General features: G+C 41.0%; 1 protein-coding gene across 5 annotated transcripts in view; it reads right to left on the reverse strand.

The window, feature by feature from the left end:
* Positions 1-13,065, reverse strand: part of ST18 (ST18 C2H2C-type zinc finger transcription factor) — a 131,808-nt gene that overhangs the window by 99,441 nt on the left and 19,302 nt on the right. For 4 of the 5 annotated variants that reach the window (XM_060287694.1, XM_060287695.1, XM_060287696.1 and 1 more), the window contains exons 1-2: positions 1,919-1,935; positions 871-974 (exon numbers count right to left, since the gene is read on the reverse strand). The gene's annotated coding sequence lies outside the window, so the exon portion shown is untranslated. Of the gene's footprint in view, positions 1-870; positions 975-1,918; positions 1,936-10,572; positions 10,616-13,065 lie in introns of those variants that run through there. The other variant, XM_060287693.1, reaches the window with a different exon arrangement.

Raw genomic sequence — 13,065 nt, forward strand, 5'->3', positions numbered from 1 at the left:
GTTTCTGCGGCTCCTGTGTGTAGACTAACCCTCTAACTTTGCACAGCTGGCCACGTGACCATGAACCAACGCCATACGTCTGTGTCCTTTTGCCTAACGACTCCAGCAAATAGTTCTATTACTCCCTTAGGTGGACAGCGTGTGCCAACGATTTCTATTAGTCGCCGAACCACGGCCTCTGAGTCACAGTTTTGTGCTCTAAGGGGGCAGCCGCCAGCTTTGTGTTTTCGGAGACTTAGAATTTTTTAATATTCCCTGCTTAAAGATAGCTCAGTGTAAGGAACACCCTAAATGGGCCTTAAATTGTTTTTTCTCTTGCTGATATTTTGAGAGGCATGTGTTGAAAAATGTTAGAAAACAAGCTCCTTCCTACAGGGATAGGTTATTCTAAACAGAATTTTTCCCAAGGACAACCTAATTCCTTACTTTTTAGTGTCCGTAGGAGTGAACTCTAGATGTCAGCTACAGTGCTTTTAAAAACATGCTTTAAAAACATCTCACTTATTTTACTCTTAATCCTCAAGTAAACTGATTTCAAATACAAATGAATTAAAATTGGAATTTTACAACTATTTTAATGCTGAATCCTTCTCTAAGGGCAAACACGTTTAAACAAGTAACACATACCAATCAACATGCTAAAGGGTTTGTAGGTACGGAGAACGTCACCTGTTTAATATTTTAAAGGATTAAAGTGACCGTACTCATGACAAAAATCATAATTCTAAATTGGGTGTTAAGAGTAAATTTCTGTCAAAGCAAATGGGCAGAGATAAAGTGCTGTTGTCGAGGAGAGTCTTTATATAAATGCTTTGGTCGGACTCATTTTATTTCGATATATTCTACTCTTTAATAAAAACGTTGCCTTACCTCTCTCTTTCTCCAGGTAACTTGTACGCTAACTTGGTTTTCCTTCCTCTCTCAGAGTGACTGAATACCTTTGTCTGCTTTAGTGAGAAATCCTGCAATTCATTCTATTAAGATAAAAAGTAAGAGAAGGCATATAAGGCAGAACAGATAAATAGAAGAGCAATAATAAACAGTGAAGTGCACAATCAACAATCACCTATAATTCCGGTGGACTACGCTACAAACAGAATGAAAGCTTCACACTAACATATCAATGGGAAAACGATGTTTAGCTTTTTTACGGTAAGCCAAATTAATTTTTGTTTTTCTTACCGAACAAAAATTGGTAAGAAAATTTTCTTACCAAACAAAAACTGGTAATTTCCCTCTCTCTCTCTCTCTCTCTCTCTCTCTCTCTCTCTCTCTATATATATATATATATATATATAATTTATGTTAGGCCTTCAATTTACTAGGAAAATTGGATAATAGGGACTCTCAGTATCATTATTGTCATTTTTACTTTTAACCACCAGAAGAAAAAGTTCAGACACGGTCTGGCACGTGCTATACTCAAGAAGTCACAAAAGACAAGATTCCAAAGGCATCTGTATTTAGGGCGCTGTTGAATGAGGCTGTCTTAAAAGGCTACTAACGCTTTTTGCCAATGTTTTAACCTGCTTCCTGTGGAAACAATTTGCACGTGGCTTCCTCGCTTTCACAGGCCTGTGTCACCTCTATTTGGTCCCAGGGATGGAACAGAATCTGTCTTCAGTCCACTTGGCCCTTGAGAGAATACTCTGAAACTCTGTAACACACTCAGCCTGATAAGAGAGTGGCTATTGGTACAAACACTACACGTATACTATCTATATTAAGGCACACTTACAATGGTTCACCGTCAGTTCTGACATACTAGAACCCAAGTCACCAACCTTCCTGGCAGAAGATTTCTCTCGTCCGTGTTTTACCCTTTGCAGTAGGTTGGTGTGCCCAGCTTTTTAACCATGGATTTCTGTGTTACTTGAAAGCTTTGACCGGACATTAAGCAGATGCTTCTTCAACTCACCTCAGCAACTCGAGTTCCTGGGGAGTAATGGGGATAAAACCCTCAAGAGACAGAGCAGATTATCGCACGGGATGTAAGGACTGAAAAGTAGCACAGGACTCGGGAGTTCTTAGTTTGTTTGATTGCAACTAAAAAAAAAAAAAAAAAAAGAGCTTTCTCTACAAACGTGTTTGGCTTCTTCTCCTTCACCCTCGGTCCACCTGCCTGTCCCCTTTGTTTGCCACACTCTAACCTAAGACAAAAGATCCCGGAAAACACTGGTGGGCAGAGCTCTTTCTAAATCCTGAAAGTAATGGCTTTTTGTCTACACCCTATCGTGTTGTGTGTTTATTAGCAATACATTTTCCATTTATTTTCTCAAAGATTGCCAATAAAGAACTGAATCACATAAGGGAGTAGCTGTAAACCCTCTGAGTTCCCTAATGTCAAACTCATTAGCATCCGAATAAGCACACAGCAGCACATCATCTGCACAATTGCAATTTTTTACTACTTTTAATAGCGCTTCTCAAAGGGCTCATTTTCAACTTTCTTCAGTGGTTAGTTGGTTCTCAGGGGAAAAGTAGCTTCCTGACGCTCGCGGCTTCCACTCAACAACCCGGCCGTTTGCTGTCAGATGCATCAGCCCTCTGCCCTAACCCCATCTGCTGTCTCTCCCCTCCCCGGGGATGAGAGTTAAGGCAGCACAGCTGAGATCCACGTGGAGCCGTGCACAGAGGGCGCCGACAACATATAAGTTTAGAAATATGATTTGACACAAACGGGCTGGGAAGTCCAAGTGCACCAAAATACGGATGGGAAAGAGGGGCCCGCGGACGCTCGCCGTTCCAGGCGTCCATCATTCGTGACTCCACCCACCGCCTCTTGGAAACACACCCTTGGCGGATACCAAAAGGAATCCTCCACTGCAATCGGTTCCCTCCATTCCCTGCTTGTGTCCTGTTACTATATCAAAGAGATACCTTAAAAAAACCCATTTTTATTCATTGCCATCTTTAATCTCTTTGATGACCTTAAACCATGTTGTAAAACTTAAGGACTTCCGAAAATTTTCATAGGAGATACACATGTTGGAATACAGTTAACCTAAGGCTTGGCATCTTGACCAAGCACCCCCAACTTGTAACTGAGTTAGTTCTATACCCCGCCTACCAGGACGGACACTTTTCCATTGAAGCCCATCTCTTCATGAAACAGCAATCTTAAAAGGTAAAACTATATGACACCCAAGGTGTCGGGAATGGGCTACACAGTCCTTCAGTGTGTGCTCTAAGTAAGACATGGCTTCCCTCATTAAATGGAGTCATCACAGAGTCCTCCATTTGTCTGCTCTGCCACATGCCAATAATAGTGGATGGAGTCCTAAATTTACAGCTGCTTCAGGGCTAAGTACTTGCTTCGGAAAAAGACGGTTCTTTAAACCTATAATATAATGTAATGAATCTGCAGTGTTATTTTTTAAAAAGGGTATATCAGATTATATTTTATTGGTGGTGGTGGTGGTGGCGGTGGGGTGACCTAAAGTGACAGGAGGCAACCGTCAATTGTGTCCTTAAAGCAGAGAACCATAGATCTACTTACGATTCAAAGAAAACTCTGTATTTAAAAAAAATCCTCCAGACTAAACTCAAAGTGAAAAGTCTGGTGAAAAGGCAAGTCAGTTGAATACGAAATGTCGTAGCCCTGGTAGCCCTGTGATACAACTACTATTTTGGGAATTTGCTTACCAATAGAACCAGTTGGGATGCAAACTGCATGGCAGGCTCCTCTCAGAAGTTTGGGATGCTAATTCAAGCTCCAAACACCACTCTCAGGTTTAGTTTCCTGCCAAGTAAAACGAAAACAGGAGAACGCCAGCATGTTAACCTCAGCACTGCGGACCCTCGAGGTCCTGTCTCCTAACCTCTAACACTTTTAACCTCTCAGTCACTAACTCCGGGATCTTCACCGATTGTTCATTAGTTGACATGCTGAAAGAGGGGGATTATTCCTGCTTGATTTTTTCTTTTAATGGGAAGGCAAGTCCTTTATAGTTCTAAGTTTCCAGCATTATTTTTATATTAATCCCCATGATAATTTTAGTGAGAGTCAAATTTCGTATAAATCTGCCTGGACAGACAATCGAATTCTTTGTCTTTCCATTTGCCATGTTGTGCCATTAAATTTCTAATGAAAATTTAAGCCCCTTATTTTGATGTTTCTAGTCAATGAGCTATAGAATTGCCTCTCCTATCATAGCAAGAGATTATATATTGAGAAACGGATGCACACAATTTACGTTAGCCTACTGCCATTTTATATTTATGCCGTCAAAGATGACTCTCTTCTTCTTCGCTTTCCAGGTTGATACTAGGGGGTTAGGCTTCATTGGCTGGGGGCAAATGAAGAGAAGTGGTGAGTTTCTTTTACGTCGTTTCAGGCAAAGAAATATACTGTTGATTGGCCACAAGCTTTACTTTGACCATCAGCCCAGAATGAGGCTCCTGGTCAATGTAGGAGTAGAAGGAAGAACTTCACCAAAACTGGAACAGCTCCGCAGGAAAAACAGCTCCCACTGCAAAGTGGGGTGGTGGTATCCCTTACTTTTAGGGGGTATGTTTTGGATTTTAAGTCGTTGCATTTTCAACAAGACTAATTCTTTGACATCAGCAACCAGATTGCTTTTCATGATCCATTCTGAACGTTTTTTGCTTCCCCAAGTGATCACTGAAGTTCAAATACAAACAAAACTTCTTGCTATGCAGTAGAGTTTGTTATTTTACAAGAAGAGGAGAAATAAGATTTGTCAATGTACAAAGTTTCCATGGACGGATTTAATTGATTTTTACTGGTTTGCCTGGCGTTTTGAAATCTCTGCCCCATGGAGTCTTTCAAGGAATTGAAGTACAAGGAATGCTATGGCAACCCTGATCTTCTCTAGAAAATGTACGCTTTTGCTTTGCAAATTGCTGTAGTCATACAGAGCATCAAAATAACTTCTGGTTTCCACTGAGATGGATAAGAAGTCATCTGATCCTTGTACTAGCAGGCATTATATTATTTGTGTTTGTCCTTCCATCACCTGTAAAAATAAAACACAGGCCTCTTCTCCTTAAACAACTCGGAAGCAAAGCCAGTAACTTGTGCAAGACCCCTATTTTTTTCCCTGCGAGAGGATTTAACTTTCACCTGATTTAAGTCACAAAATAGCCCTCAAAGCTACTTAAAGCCTTGCTGCAATTAACATAGCTGAATTCAGATGCCATTCATGACCGATAATTCCAACACCTTGTGGGGAGAGAAAGTTGCATGCTGTAAACATTATAAACATATTCAGATAAGCTTAACACAATCTGCCATGCTTACTTCTGCCTAGAGCATGGACCAGCGAAATGGTTAATGCAAATGGATTTATAATTTGCTTTGGGGGGCCAGTTTCTTCTCCTTATTTATTAGCCCAGCTGATGGGGCAGATTTGATGAGGCACTTCTGGAATAATTGAGTCATCACACAAAGAAGGCTGCTAGCATTCAGAGTGGTTTTATCAGCAGCGAGCAGCCCTGATTACTGACAATTACACTCTGATCCAGTGATGGAGGAGAAGCGCCAACGAGCGGGAAATGTCCGTGTTTCTATCCAGGAATAATTTCTACATTCATTTTACATGCTAAGTGTTTCCTATCTCTGCATAATAAACTGTAAACAGGAATCGATGGCACAATGTCCCTTAATATTTCCTGGTAATGAAGACACAAATGTACAGTGAGTGCTGATAAATATAGATGAAACATAAGCTATTCTCCTAGTCTGTATTGTTACCTTTAAAACAAATGCATCTTTCTGGTAAAAACATAATCAGAGCTGATGCAAAAAAATGACAGAAGATTGAAACTGTCCTTGTAACTACACAGAAACTTTGGAAAAGTCCTCTTAATCACGGCTGCGTTAAAGGCTCCCGGGCTGAAGGTGAGACGCTAGGAACAACGTCATTCTGCTTCTCCACAGTCAACGGTGAAGAACTCCTTGGGTTACACGCATCAGAGGACACGGCCACAGTGACTGTCTTTAGCACGCAGAGCCCATCTCAGTGAAGCTGGCACGAGGGGGGCTTCACCAGAGCGGCTTCCCGTTTCCCCTTCATCAGGCCTCTCGACAGAATGGTGATCGTGAATGACCAAGTTAGACCTGAGATGGCAGGATCTGCCTTGGAGGGCAAGGCAGTGCTCTCTCCTGCGTGGCTTTTAAACCACTTGTTTACGGCATGGTTCTTAACAAACACTGTGAGCAAAAATGCATCTCACGGAGATCGTCTCATGAAACCAGCTTCCCCTCTGACTCAGAACCTAGCTGGGAACGCCCAGGGAAAGGGAATGTGAGGACTTCTTACCGTGCTGCTATAGATTTTAGCGGGAAAACTTTATTTCCTGTAATAGCAACTTTATTTCCTGTAATTTCCGCTTTTAAAAAGGTGTAAAGCCCTGCGTAATGAACCTGCTTGGGTCTGTTTTCTTAATCTTTTCTCTAAAGCCCCTTCCTGGCTTCCAAAGAAATAAAAGTTATCCTCTGTTCTCCTGTGTAACTATGGAAACTCTGTTTTATCAAACTCACCACTTAACTTCAAGGCTTGTGTTGCAAGTAAATGTGCTATTTTGAGTAAATCTATACTAAACAACCCTATAATGTCAAAACATTTTTAATAAAGTTCAAAGAGCACTTGTTGATTCAAAAATGAGGTTTTTTATTATGTAAAGGGAGTTTTCTCTATTTAAGCTGTTTTATTATATAGATTGTTATACAATATGCTTGATATCCTAAGACATTTTCTATTTTCCTTGCCCGTTTTTAAGAGGTTTTTTAGAATTTTTTTTCAATAAGTGTGCTGCTTTTCCCAACAGGAACTGTTCGTTTTGCATTAAAATCTCCACCATATTCTGTAAAATTGAATTAAGATAAAAGAATAGAGTCATTTATCTTTATTGTCTGACTAGGAAATATGGGATGGGAGAATCTAACGAAATTTACAAAGAAATGACCTGATTCTCAAACACTGAAGTCAATGGGCACTGGATTTTTGCAGAACGATTTTTGGATTTTGTTCTCATTATAGTGTTTAATTTAATATGGATTCTGTTAATATCAATCTCTTTGTCCTAAACACTTATTATTGGGTCAATACACATTTATTGAGAACTGATCTAGGGAACTCCATGTTAGTCTCAGGCATCAAAAGATATAGAAAGCACAGCTCCTGTCCTCACGGTACAAAACAGAAAACTGAGGATTCCAGTAGGATGTGGAAAGTATGAAAACAGTTGCTTCCATGTCCTGGCTATTATAGACAGTGCTGCAGTGAACATTGGGGTGCATGTTTCCTTTCGGGATATGTTTTTCTCCAGATACATGCCCAGGAGTGGGATTTCAGGGTCATACGGTAGCTCTATTTTCAGTTTTTTAAGGAACTTCCATGCTCTTCTCCATAGTGGCTGCACCAGTTGACATTCCCACCAACAGCGTAGGAGGGCTCCCTTTTCTCCACAACCTCTCCAGGATTTACTGTTTGTAGACTTTTGGATGATGGCCATTCTGACTGGTGCGAGCTGATACCTCATTGTAGTTTTGATCTGCATTTCTCTAATAATAAGGATCTACTGTAGAGCACCGGGAACTCTGCTCAATGTTATGTGGCAGCCTTGGGAGAGAATGGGTACATGTATATGCAGCTGAGTCCTTTGCTGTGCACCTGAAACTACCAAACATTGTTAATTGGCTAGACTCCAATATAAAATAAGAAGTTTTTTTTTAAAAAAAACCCTAAATTCTCAAGTAAAAAAAAAAAAAAAAGAAAGTATGATAACGGAAGAGGCAGAAGCAGCGATGGGAGTGCAGCCTGGAAACGCTTCCCGAAATGATGAATCCTGAAGAATGCATCCTGAGAGATTCAGAGACTTTGGCTAAAATAAATAAACGTCCCCAAAGACCAGTTGAAAAAAAACACAAACAGTCGAAATCATACTTGGCTTGGTGAAACAATGTATTAAAGCCATACTTTTGTATAGTTACACGAGGGTCCAAGGAGACCAGCTGGTCAAATGACAGAGCTAAAATTCAATGTTTAGAATATGTTGATGTCATTTGTAACTTCCAAAGGAACTTTTCCCTTTGGTATCAGAGCTGAAAAATCTGTCTGTTGAAACGCAATTTGTCATCCATGCTGTGCTGCAAGTGGCCGCGCCTCACAGAATTCTGTGTCCCGGTCCTGTTCTGACGGCACCTCCACCTGGATTCATAGGTGCTGCCTGACGCCACGCTGACTCAAGGTCGCTTTATCATCCCAGCGCCAGTAAAGCTCACAGACCTGAGGGGCTGTGTAGTGTTGACCTTTCATTGCAACATGATGTTGTGGCCAAAGGAGGTGCTCAATATGTTATTACTGAATTCAAGTAAAATAAGCCAAAGATAATACTCTTCAGATGCTTGAGATATTATCCTATTAATTGTATTCAAAACATAACTTCCCAGCACAACACCTGGAACTTACAGATTCTGTCTGCTTGATTACAATGCCCGGTAAGCAGAATTCACGATGTTGTCTTCCCTTGTGTTAGAAAGTCAGCTCCCAAAACACAAAGGGGAGCAAGCATGGATTGTAACAGATTTTTATGGTCAGATTTCTTCCCCAATGTCTACTTTCATCTAATTTGCATGAAAAATGACAGCATGTGATTTAAATCAGTCCCTTTGTGGGGATAAAAGCCAAAGGTAAAATAGAAGTATTCTTATTTTTCCAAATTTGGCAAGAAAACCATTTAGGAAGATCTCCAACTCACTTAAACTCCGTCCAGTTTCCAGTTTCTGTATCTCACTTTTCTTTCTCAAAATTTGTCAGTATGGCCAGTGTCCTAACTACTACGCACTTACATTTTACCTTAAACAATGTACGTCCACATACTCTAAATGGATGACTTTTCTATTGGAGATAAAAATGGAACCACAAGGAAAGACAAAAGTCATCCTTTTTTTGTTTTTTTTTTTTTGCGGTACGCGGGCCTCTCACTGCTGTGGCCTCTCCCATTGCGGAGCACAGGCTCCGGACGCGCAGGCTCGGCGGCCATGACTCACGGGCCCAGCTGCTCCGCGGCATGTGGGATCTTCCCGGACCGGGGCACGAACCCGCGTCCCCTGCATCGGCAGGCGGACTCTCAAACACTGCGCCACCAGGGAAGCCCCATCCATTATTTTTTATCAAGATAGTAAAATGACATGGTATTTTCTAAATAAGTTGAGCTCACCTTGACTGAACTCTTGCCCCGTGAAAGACACTCTTATACGCACCATCATGCACTCTTTTCCTGTCATCATCCCGTGCCTATAGGGAGACTCTATCCATTTCACAATGAAGAAAGGGAACAAAGTCAGCGTCCCCACGCTAGCACCGGGCTCTGCGTGACAGCGCTGTGGTTCTAGGCGCCAGGCTCCGCATACACTACGACGGTCAGATCAATTTTCTCTCTGCATCAGAGAGGTCGCCTTTCCCACGGACGTTCCATTCCTCTCACCCAAGCACAGTGAAACACAGATGTACTCACCACCCCAATAAAGCAGGTACTGCTTTGTACCTTGGAGGATACAGGCATCATGTTTACAAAAATATCACATGGAGAACATTTTTGGTGTGGGCAGGGTGTTGCGATGCAGAAGACAGAAATCTCAGAGTTACTGAAATAACCATCATTACAATCTACAGATTCCAATTCCTAAAAACGACTTATCAGTCTTGGCCTCTCAAGAAATTTTTCTTCTCTTCATTCAAACACAAGAAATTCTTCATAGGATTTATACTGTCAGCTGTAAAATACGTCCCATCTATAGGTTGGCTTATCTTCTGTATCAGTTTCCTGTTGCTGCTGTAACAAAAGTCCTCAAACTGTGTGGCTTAAAACAGCACAAATAAGTCAGTATCTTATAGCTCTGGGGGTCCGGAGTCTGGGACGGTCTCACCAGCCTGAAATCAAGTCAGGCTGAGCTCTTTACAGGAGGCTGCAGGTCAGAATTCCTTACTGTCATAGGACTGAGGTCCCTGTTTTTTCAGTGGCCATTCTCAGCATCTCGAAGCCACTGCATTCTGGGGCCCAAGATCCCTTCCTCCTTCTTCAAATGGTTGGTGGAATTGAGTCCTTCTCAGGCTGCATCTGCATGACTCATTCATCTGCTTCTCTCTGAAAGTCGCTGGGATTAGCTGGGCCCACCTGGGTAATCCAGGAGAATCTCCTCATCTCTAGACTCGCAATTTAATCAACTCCCTTTGCGTGTAACGCAACGTATTCATAGGTTTCAGGAATTAAGACACAGATGCTTTGGGGGCTGCCATTATGCTACCCACCACATTCTTCAGCCACATATGTAAATCCTGACTGTGTTAAAGTATTAATACTCCTCATATGAGATAAGTGAAGTCATAAATCAAGATGAACAGGTATACACACTTCTCAAAAAAAAAAAAATACACAATTGTAACTCAAATGACCAGGATGAGACCAACACTAACAAAATCAGGCATCTTCGGCTGTCCCCTAAAACCAAGTTCCTTAAATTCTCAAGTTTTAGAAGGCCACTGAAAAGTTAGGGATACTTCTCTTTTGGGGGGGAAAGTTTATTTCTAAATAGTCTTCACTTACCTTCCCTAGCGTCCACTGGATTTGAACTGGAGAGTTTCCATTGCTACTGACGAGAAGCATCATCAGAGGGAAAATGGAAAGAAAAAGAGAAACTTAATTAAATGGTAATTATCTACAGCTTATTAACTGTATAAAACAATCTTTTCAAGTAATTTACATACTGACTATGGGAGAATGGATCAGGGCACAAACCAATCTTCAATAGTTCAATAATATTCATTTGAAAGAACTCCCCCTCAACAAGAAAAACAGGTGTCTACTGTGATCAGAAAATGCTTTTTAGATTTGAGTCCTTTTGTCTACAAGTACATTTGAGAACCTTTTCTGGGGACACACCTGAGAGTGAAAGTGAATTATCAATGACAGTCTTTTTTTTTTTTTTCTTAAAAAAAAAAAAGAATCAGTGGTTTAACACTAATTTCTAATCAGATCCTACAGAAAGGAACAGCCCGCACGGCAGCTGTACTTTTCCCAGGGTTAATTACCTTTCACTGCTCTCTGCTAATGAGTCAGCTGTCCCTGTCAGAGCACAGCCCTGCTTCATCTGGAGGCCTCGCTGTGGACAAACAGCTAGTGACAGTCCTATTTACATATGGGGGTGTTTGTTGTGCAAAAGATTTCCAAAGCCTTTTTTAAAAAAAAGATCCCTTCATTTTCACGTGTTTCCACGCTAAAAATATTCTTACAAATAAGATTTTACTTGGTCAACTATTCTTTTCTGCCCAGGCCACTGGCTTCACCACGAGAAGATGGAAAATGCCGAGTCCTGGAAAGAGGCAAACTTCACGGCCTCCACAGAAAGCTTTGTCTTACTGATTCCTCAGCATTGTAACAACGACCCTGTGGGGATGAGGCGGGACTCGAAAGTTTGCAACCTCCTTCCCTGGTAAAAAGACTTTCTAAAAAGATGCATTCCAGAAAATTAAATCCGAGGGTAGAAAATAAGATAGAAAGACACAAACACATCTTGGATTTATTTGTACATGAAAAGTGAATTAGAAAATTGAGTTTTCAAAAAAAGTTAGACTTGAAAACTATGCTTTCTCTTAAAATGTCTAGGTCATTGTGGGATATATTGATATATATGGTCTGTATATGAGTATATATGTGTGTGTGTACATATGCACACATATGATTTATTATCCAGTTAATAGCTCTGCTACTCATATCATGGTTCTACTCTCCATCTCACAATGTAGACAGGGTGCCTTTACAAATTTTTGAACATTGTAGCCACGAGGTTTACCCATCTCTTCCCCCTTTTTATTCCAGAGGGAACTGAGAGGGATCCACAAAGAGCAAAGTATCCACTGATCTCGCTCAACAAAAATGTGTGTAGTTTGCCAAGCCCTCTACTAGAGATGACTGAAAGTTTTGGCAAAAAGATAAATGGTCAGAATTTCATTTATTTAATTGCAAAATGAAGACAAACAAGGATGGAGTTATAGATAGAGGAATTACTATGTAAGTGTTTTTTGTTCTGACAAGGGACAGAAAAACTGGAAAATGGAATGAAATCACTGGTACGAAGTGGTATAAATAATAACTGGGATTCAAAGTATATCATTTAAAATATACAAACCAGATGGTAAAAGATTATATTTTTTTAAAAAAAAGGTGAGAAATAAAGAAGAAAACGGAAGTATTGATATATTGATGTAAGGTAAACACTAGAATAAAATTAACAACTTCTACCAAAAGAAATTAAAAAATAGAAATCACAATATAAAAAGCTAGGGAACATTTAATGGGTAATACTGCCTTGAAAATAATTAAGGTTTAAAGGTAATATTTCGTAGTGGTTTTGTATTTTGTTGGCTGAGTGACCTATTAACTACTTTATAAAATAAGCAAAACACAGGAACTCTTTTCTTTTTTCATGCTGTTATCTGCAAACATTTCTCTCTGTACTCTCAGGGTTATTCCCACAGTTCCCTAATATAAATAAGTTGAATTAGGGTGTTTGAATATATTTCGGGCAGTGAAAAAAAAGCATCCACTGATCCCACTTTGACAGCCTCCCAAATGCCCCTGAATGGCAGGTACCCTCCCCTGTAGGTTTCCTGCTCTAACCCTTAGGTCAGTGGCTTTCAGGTTCTAATAGGCATCAGGGTCACCTGGGTGTCTTGTTAAAGTGCAGGTCCTGATTCCGACACCCCGAGCTCCTGTAATCCTAATGAGGGTCCAGGGGCTCCCGTTGCTCCACAGGCCACACTTTGAACAGCAAAGTGTCAGAGCAGTCGTTCTCGAACATCAGCCAGCGCCAGAGTCACCTGCAGGGTCATCTGGAGAGGGCCTGAGACAGCACCTCTTCAGCATGTTCCCAGGTGATGCAGGTGCTGATGGCCCGGGGACCACACTTCGAGAACCGTTGCCTTAGAGAGTCACTAATACAGGCTTTGAAGAACTCCAATCCCAAAGGCTACATCCCCTGCATCCACATGGAACAGAGGCTCTTCCCCACTCTACTCTAGAGCTATGTATCTGCTCTGT

This window comes from Globicephala melas, chromosome 17 (assembly GCF_963455315.2).
Source record: "Globicephala melas chromosome 17, mGloMel1.2, whole genome shotgun sequence".
NCBI lineage: Eukaryota > Metazoa > Chordata > Mammalia > Artiodactyla > Delphinidae > Globicephala > Globicephala melas.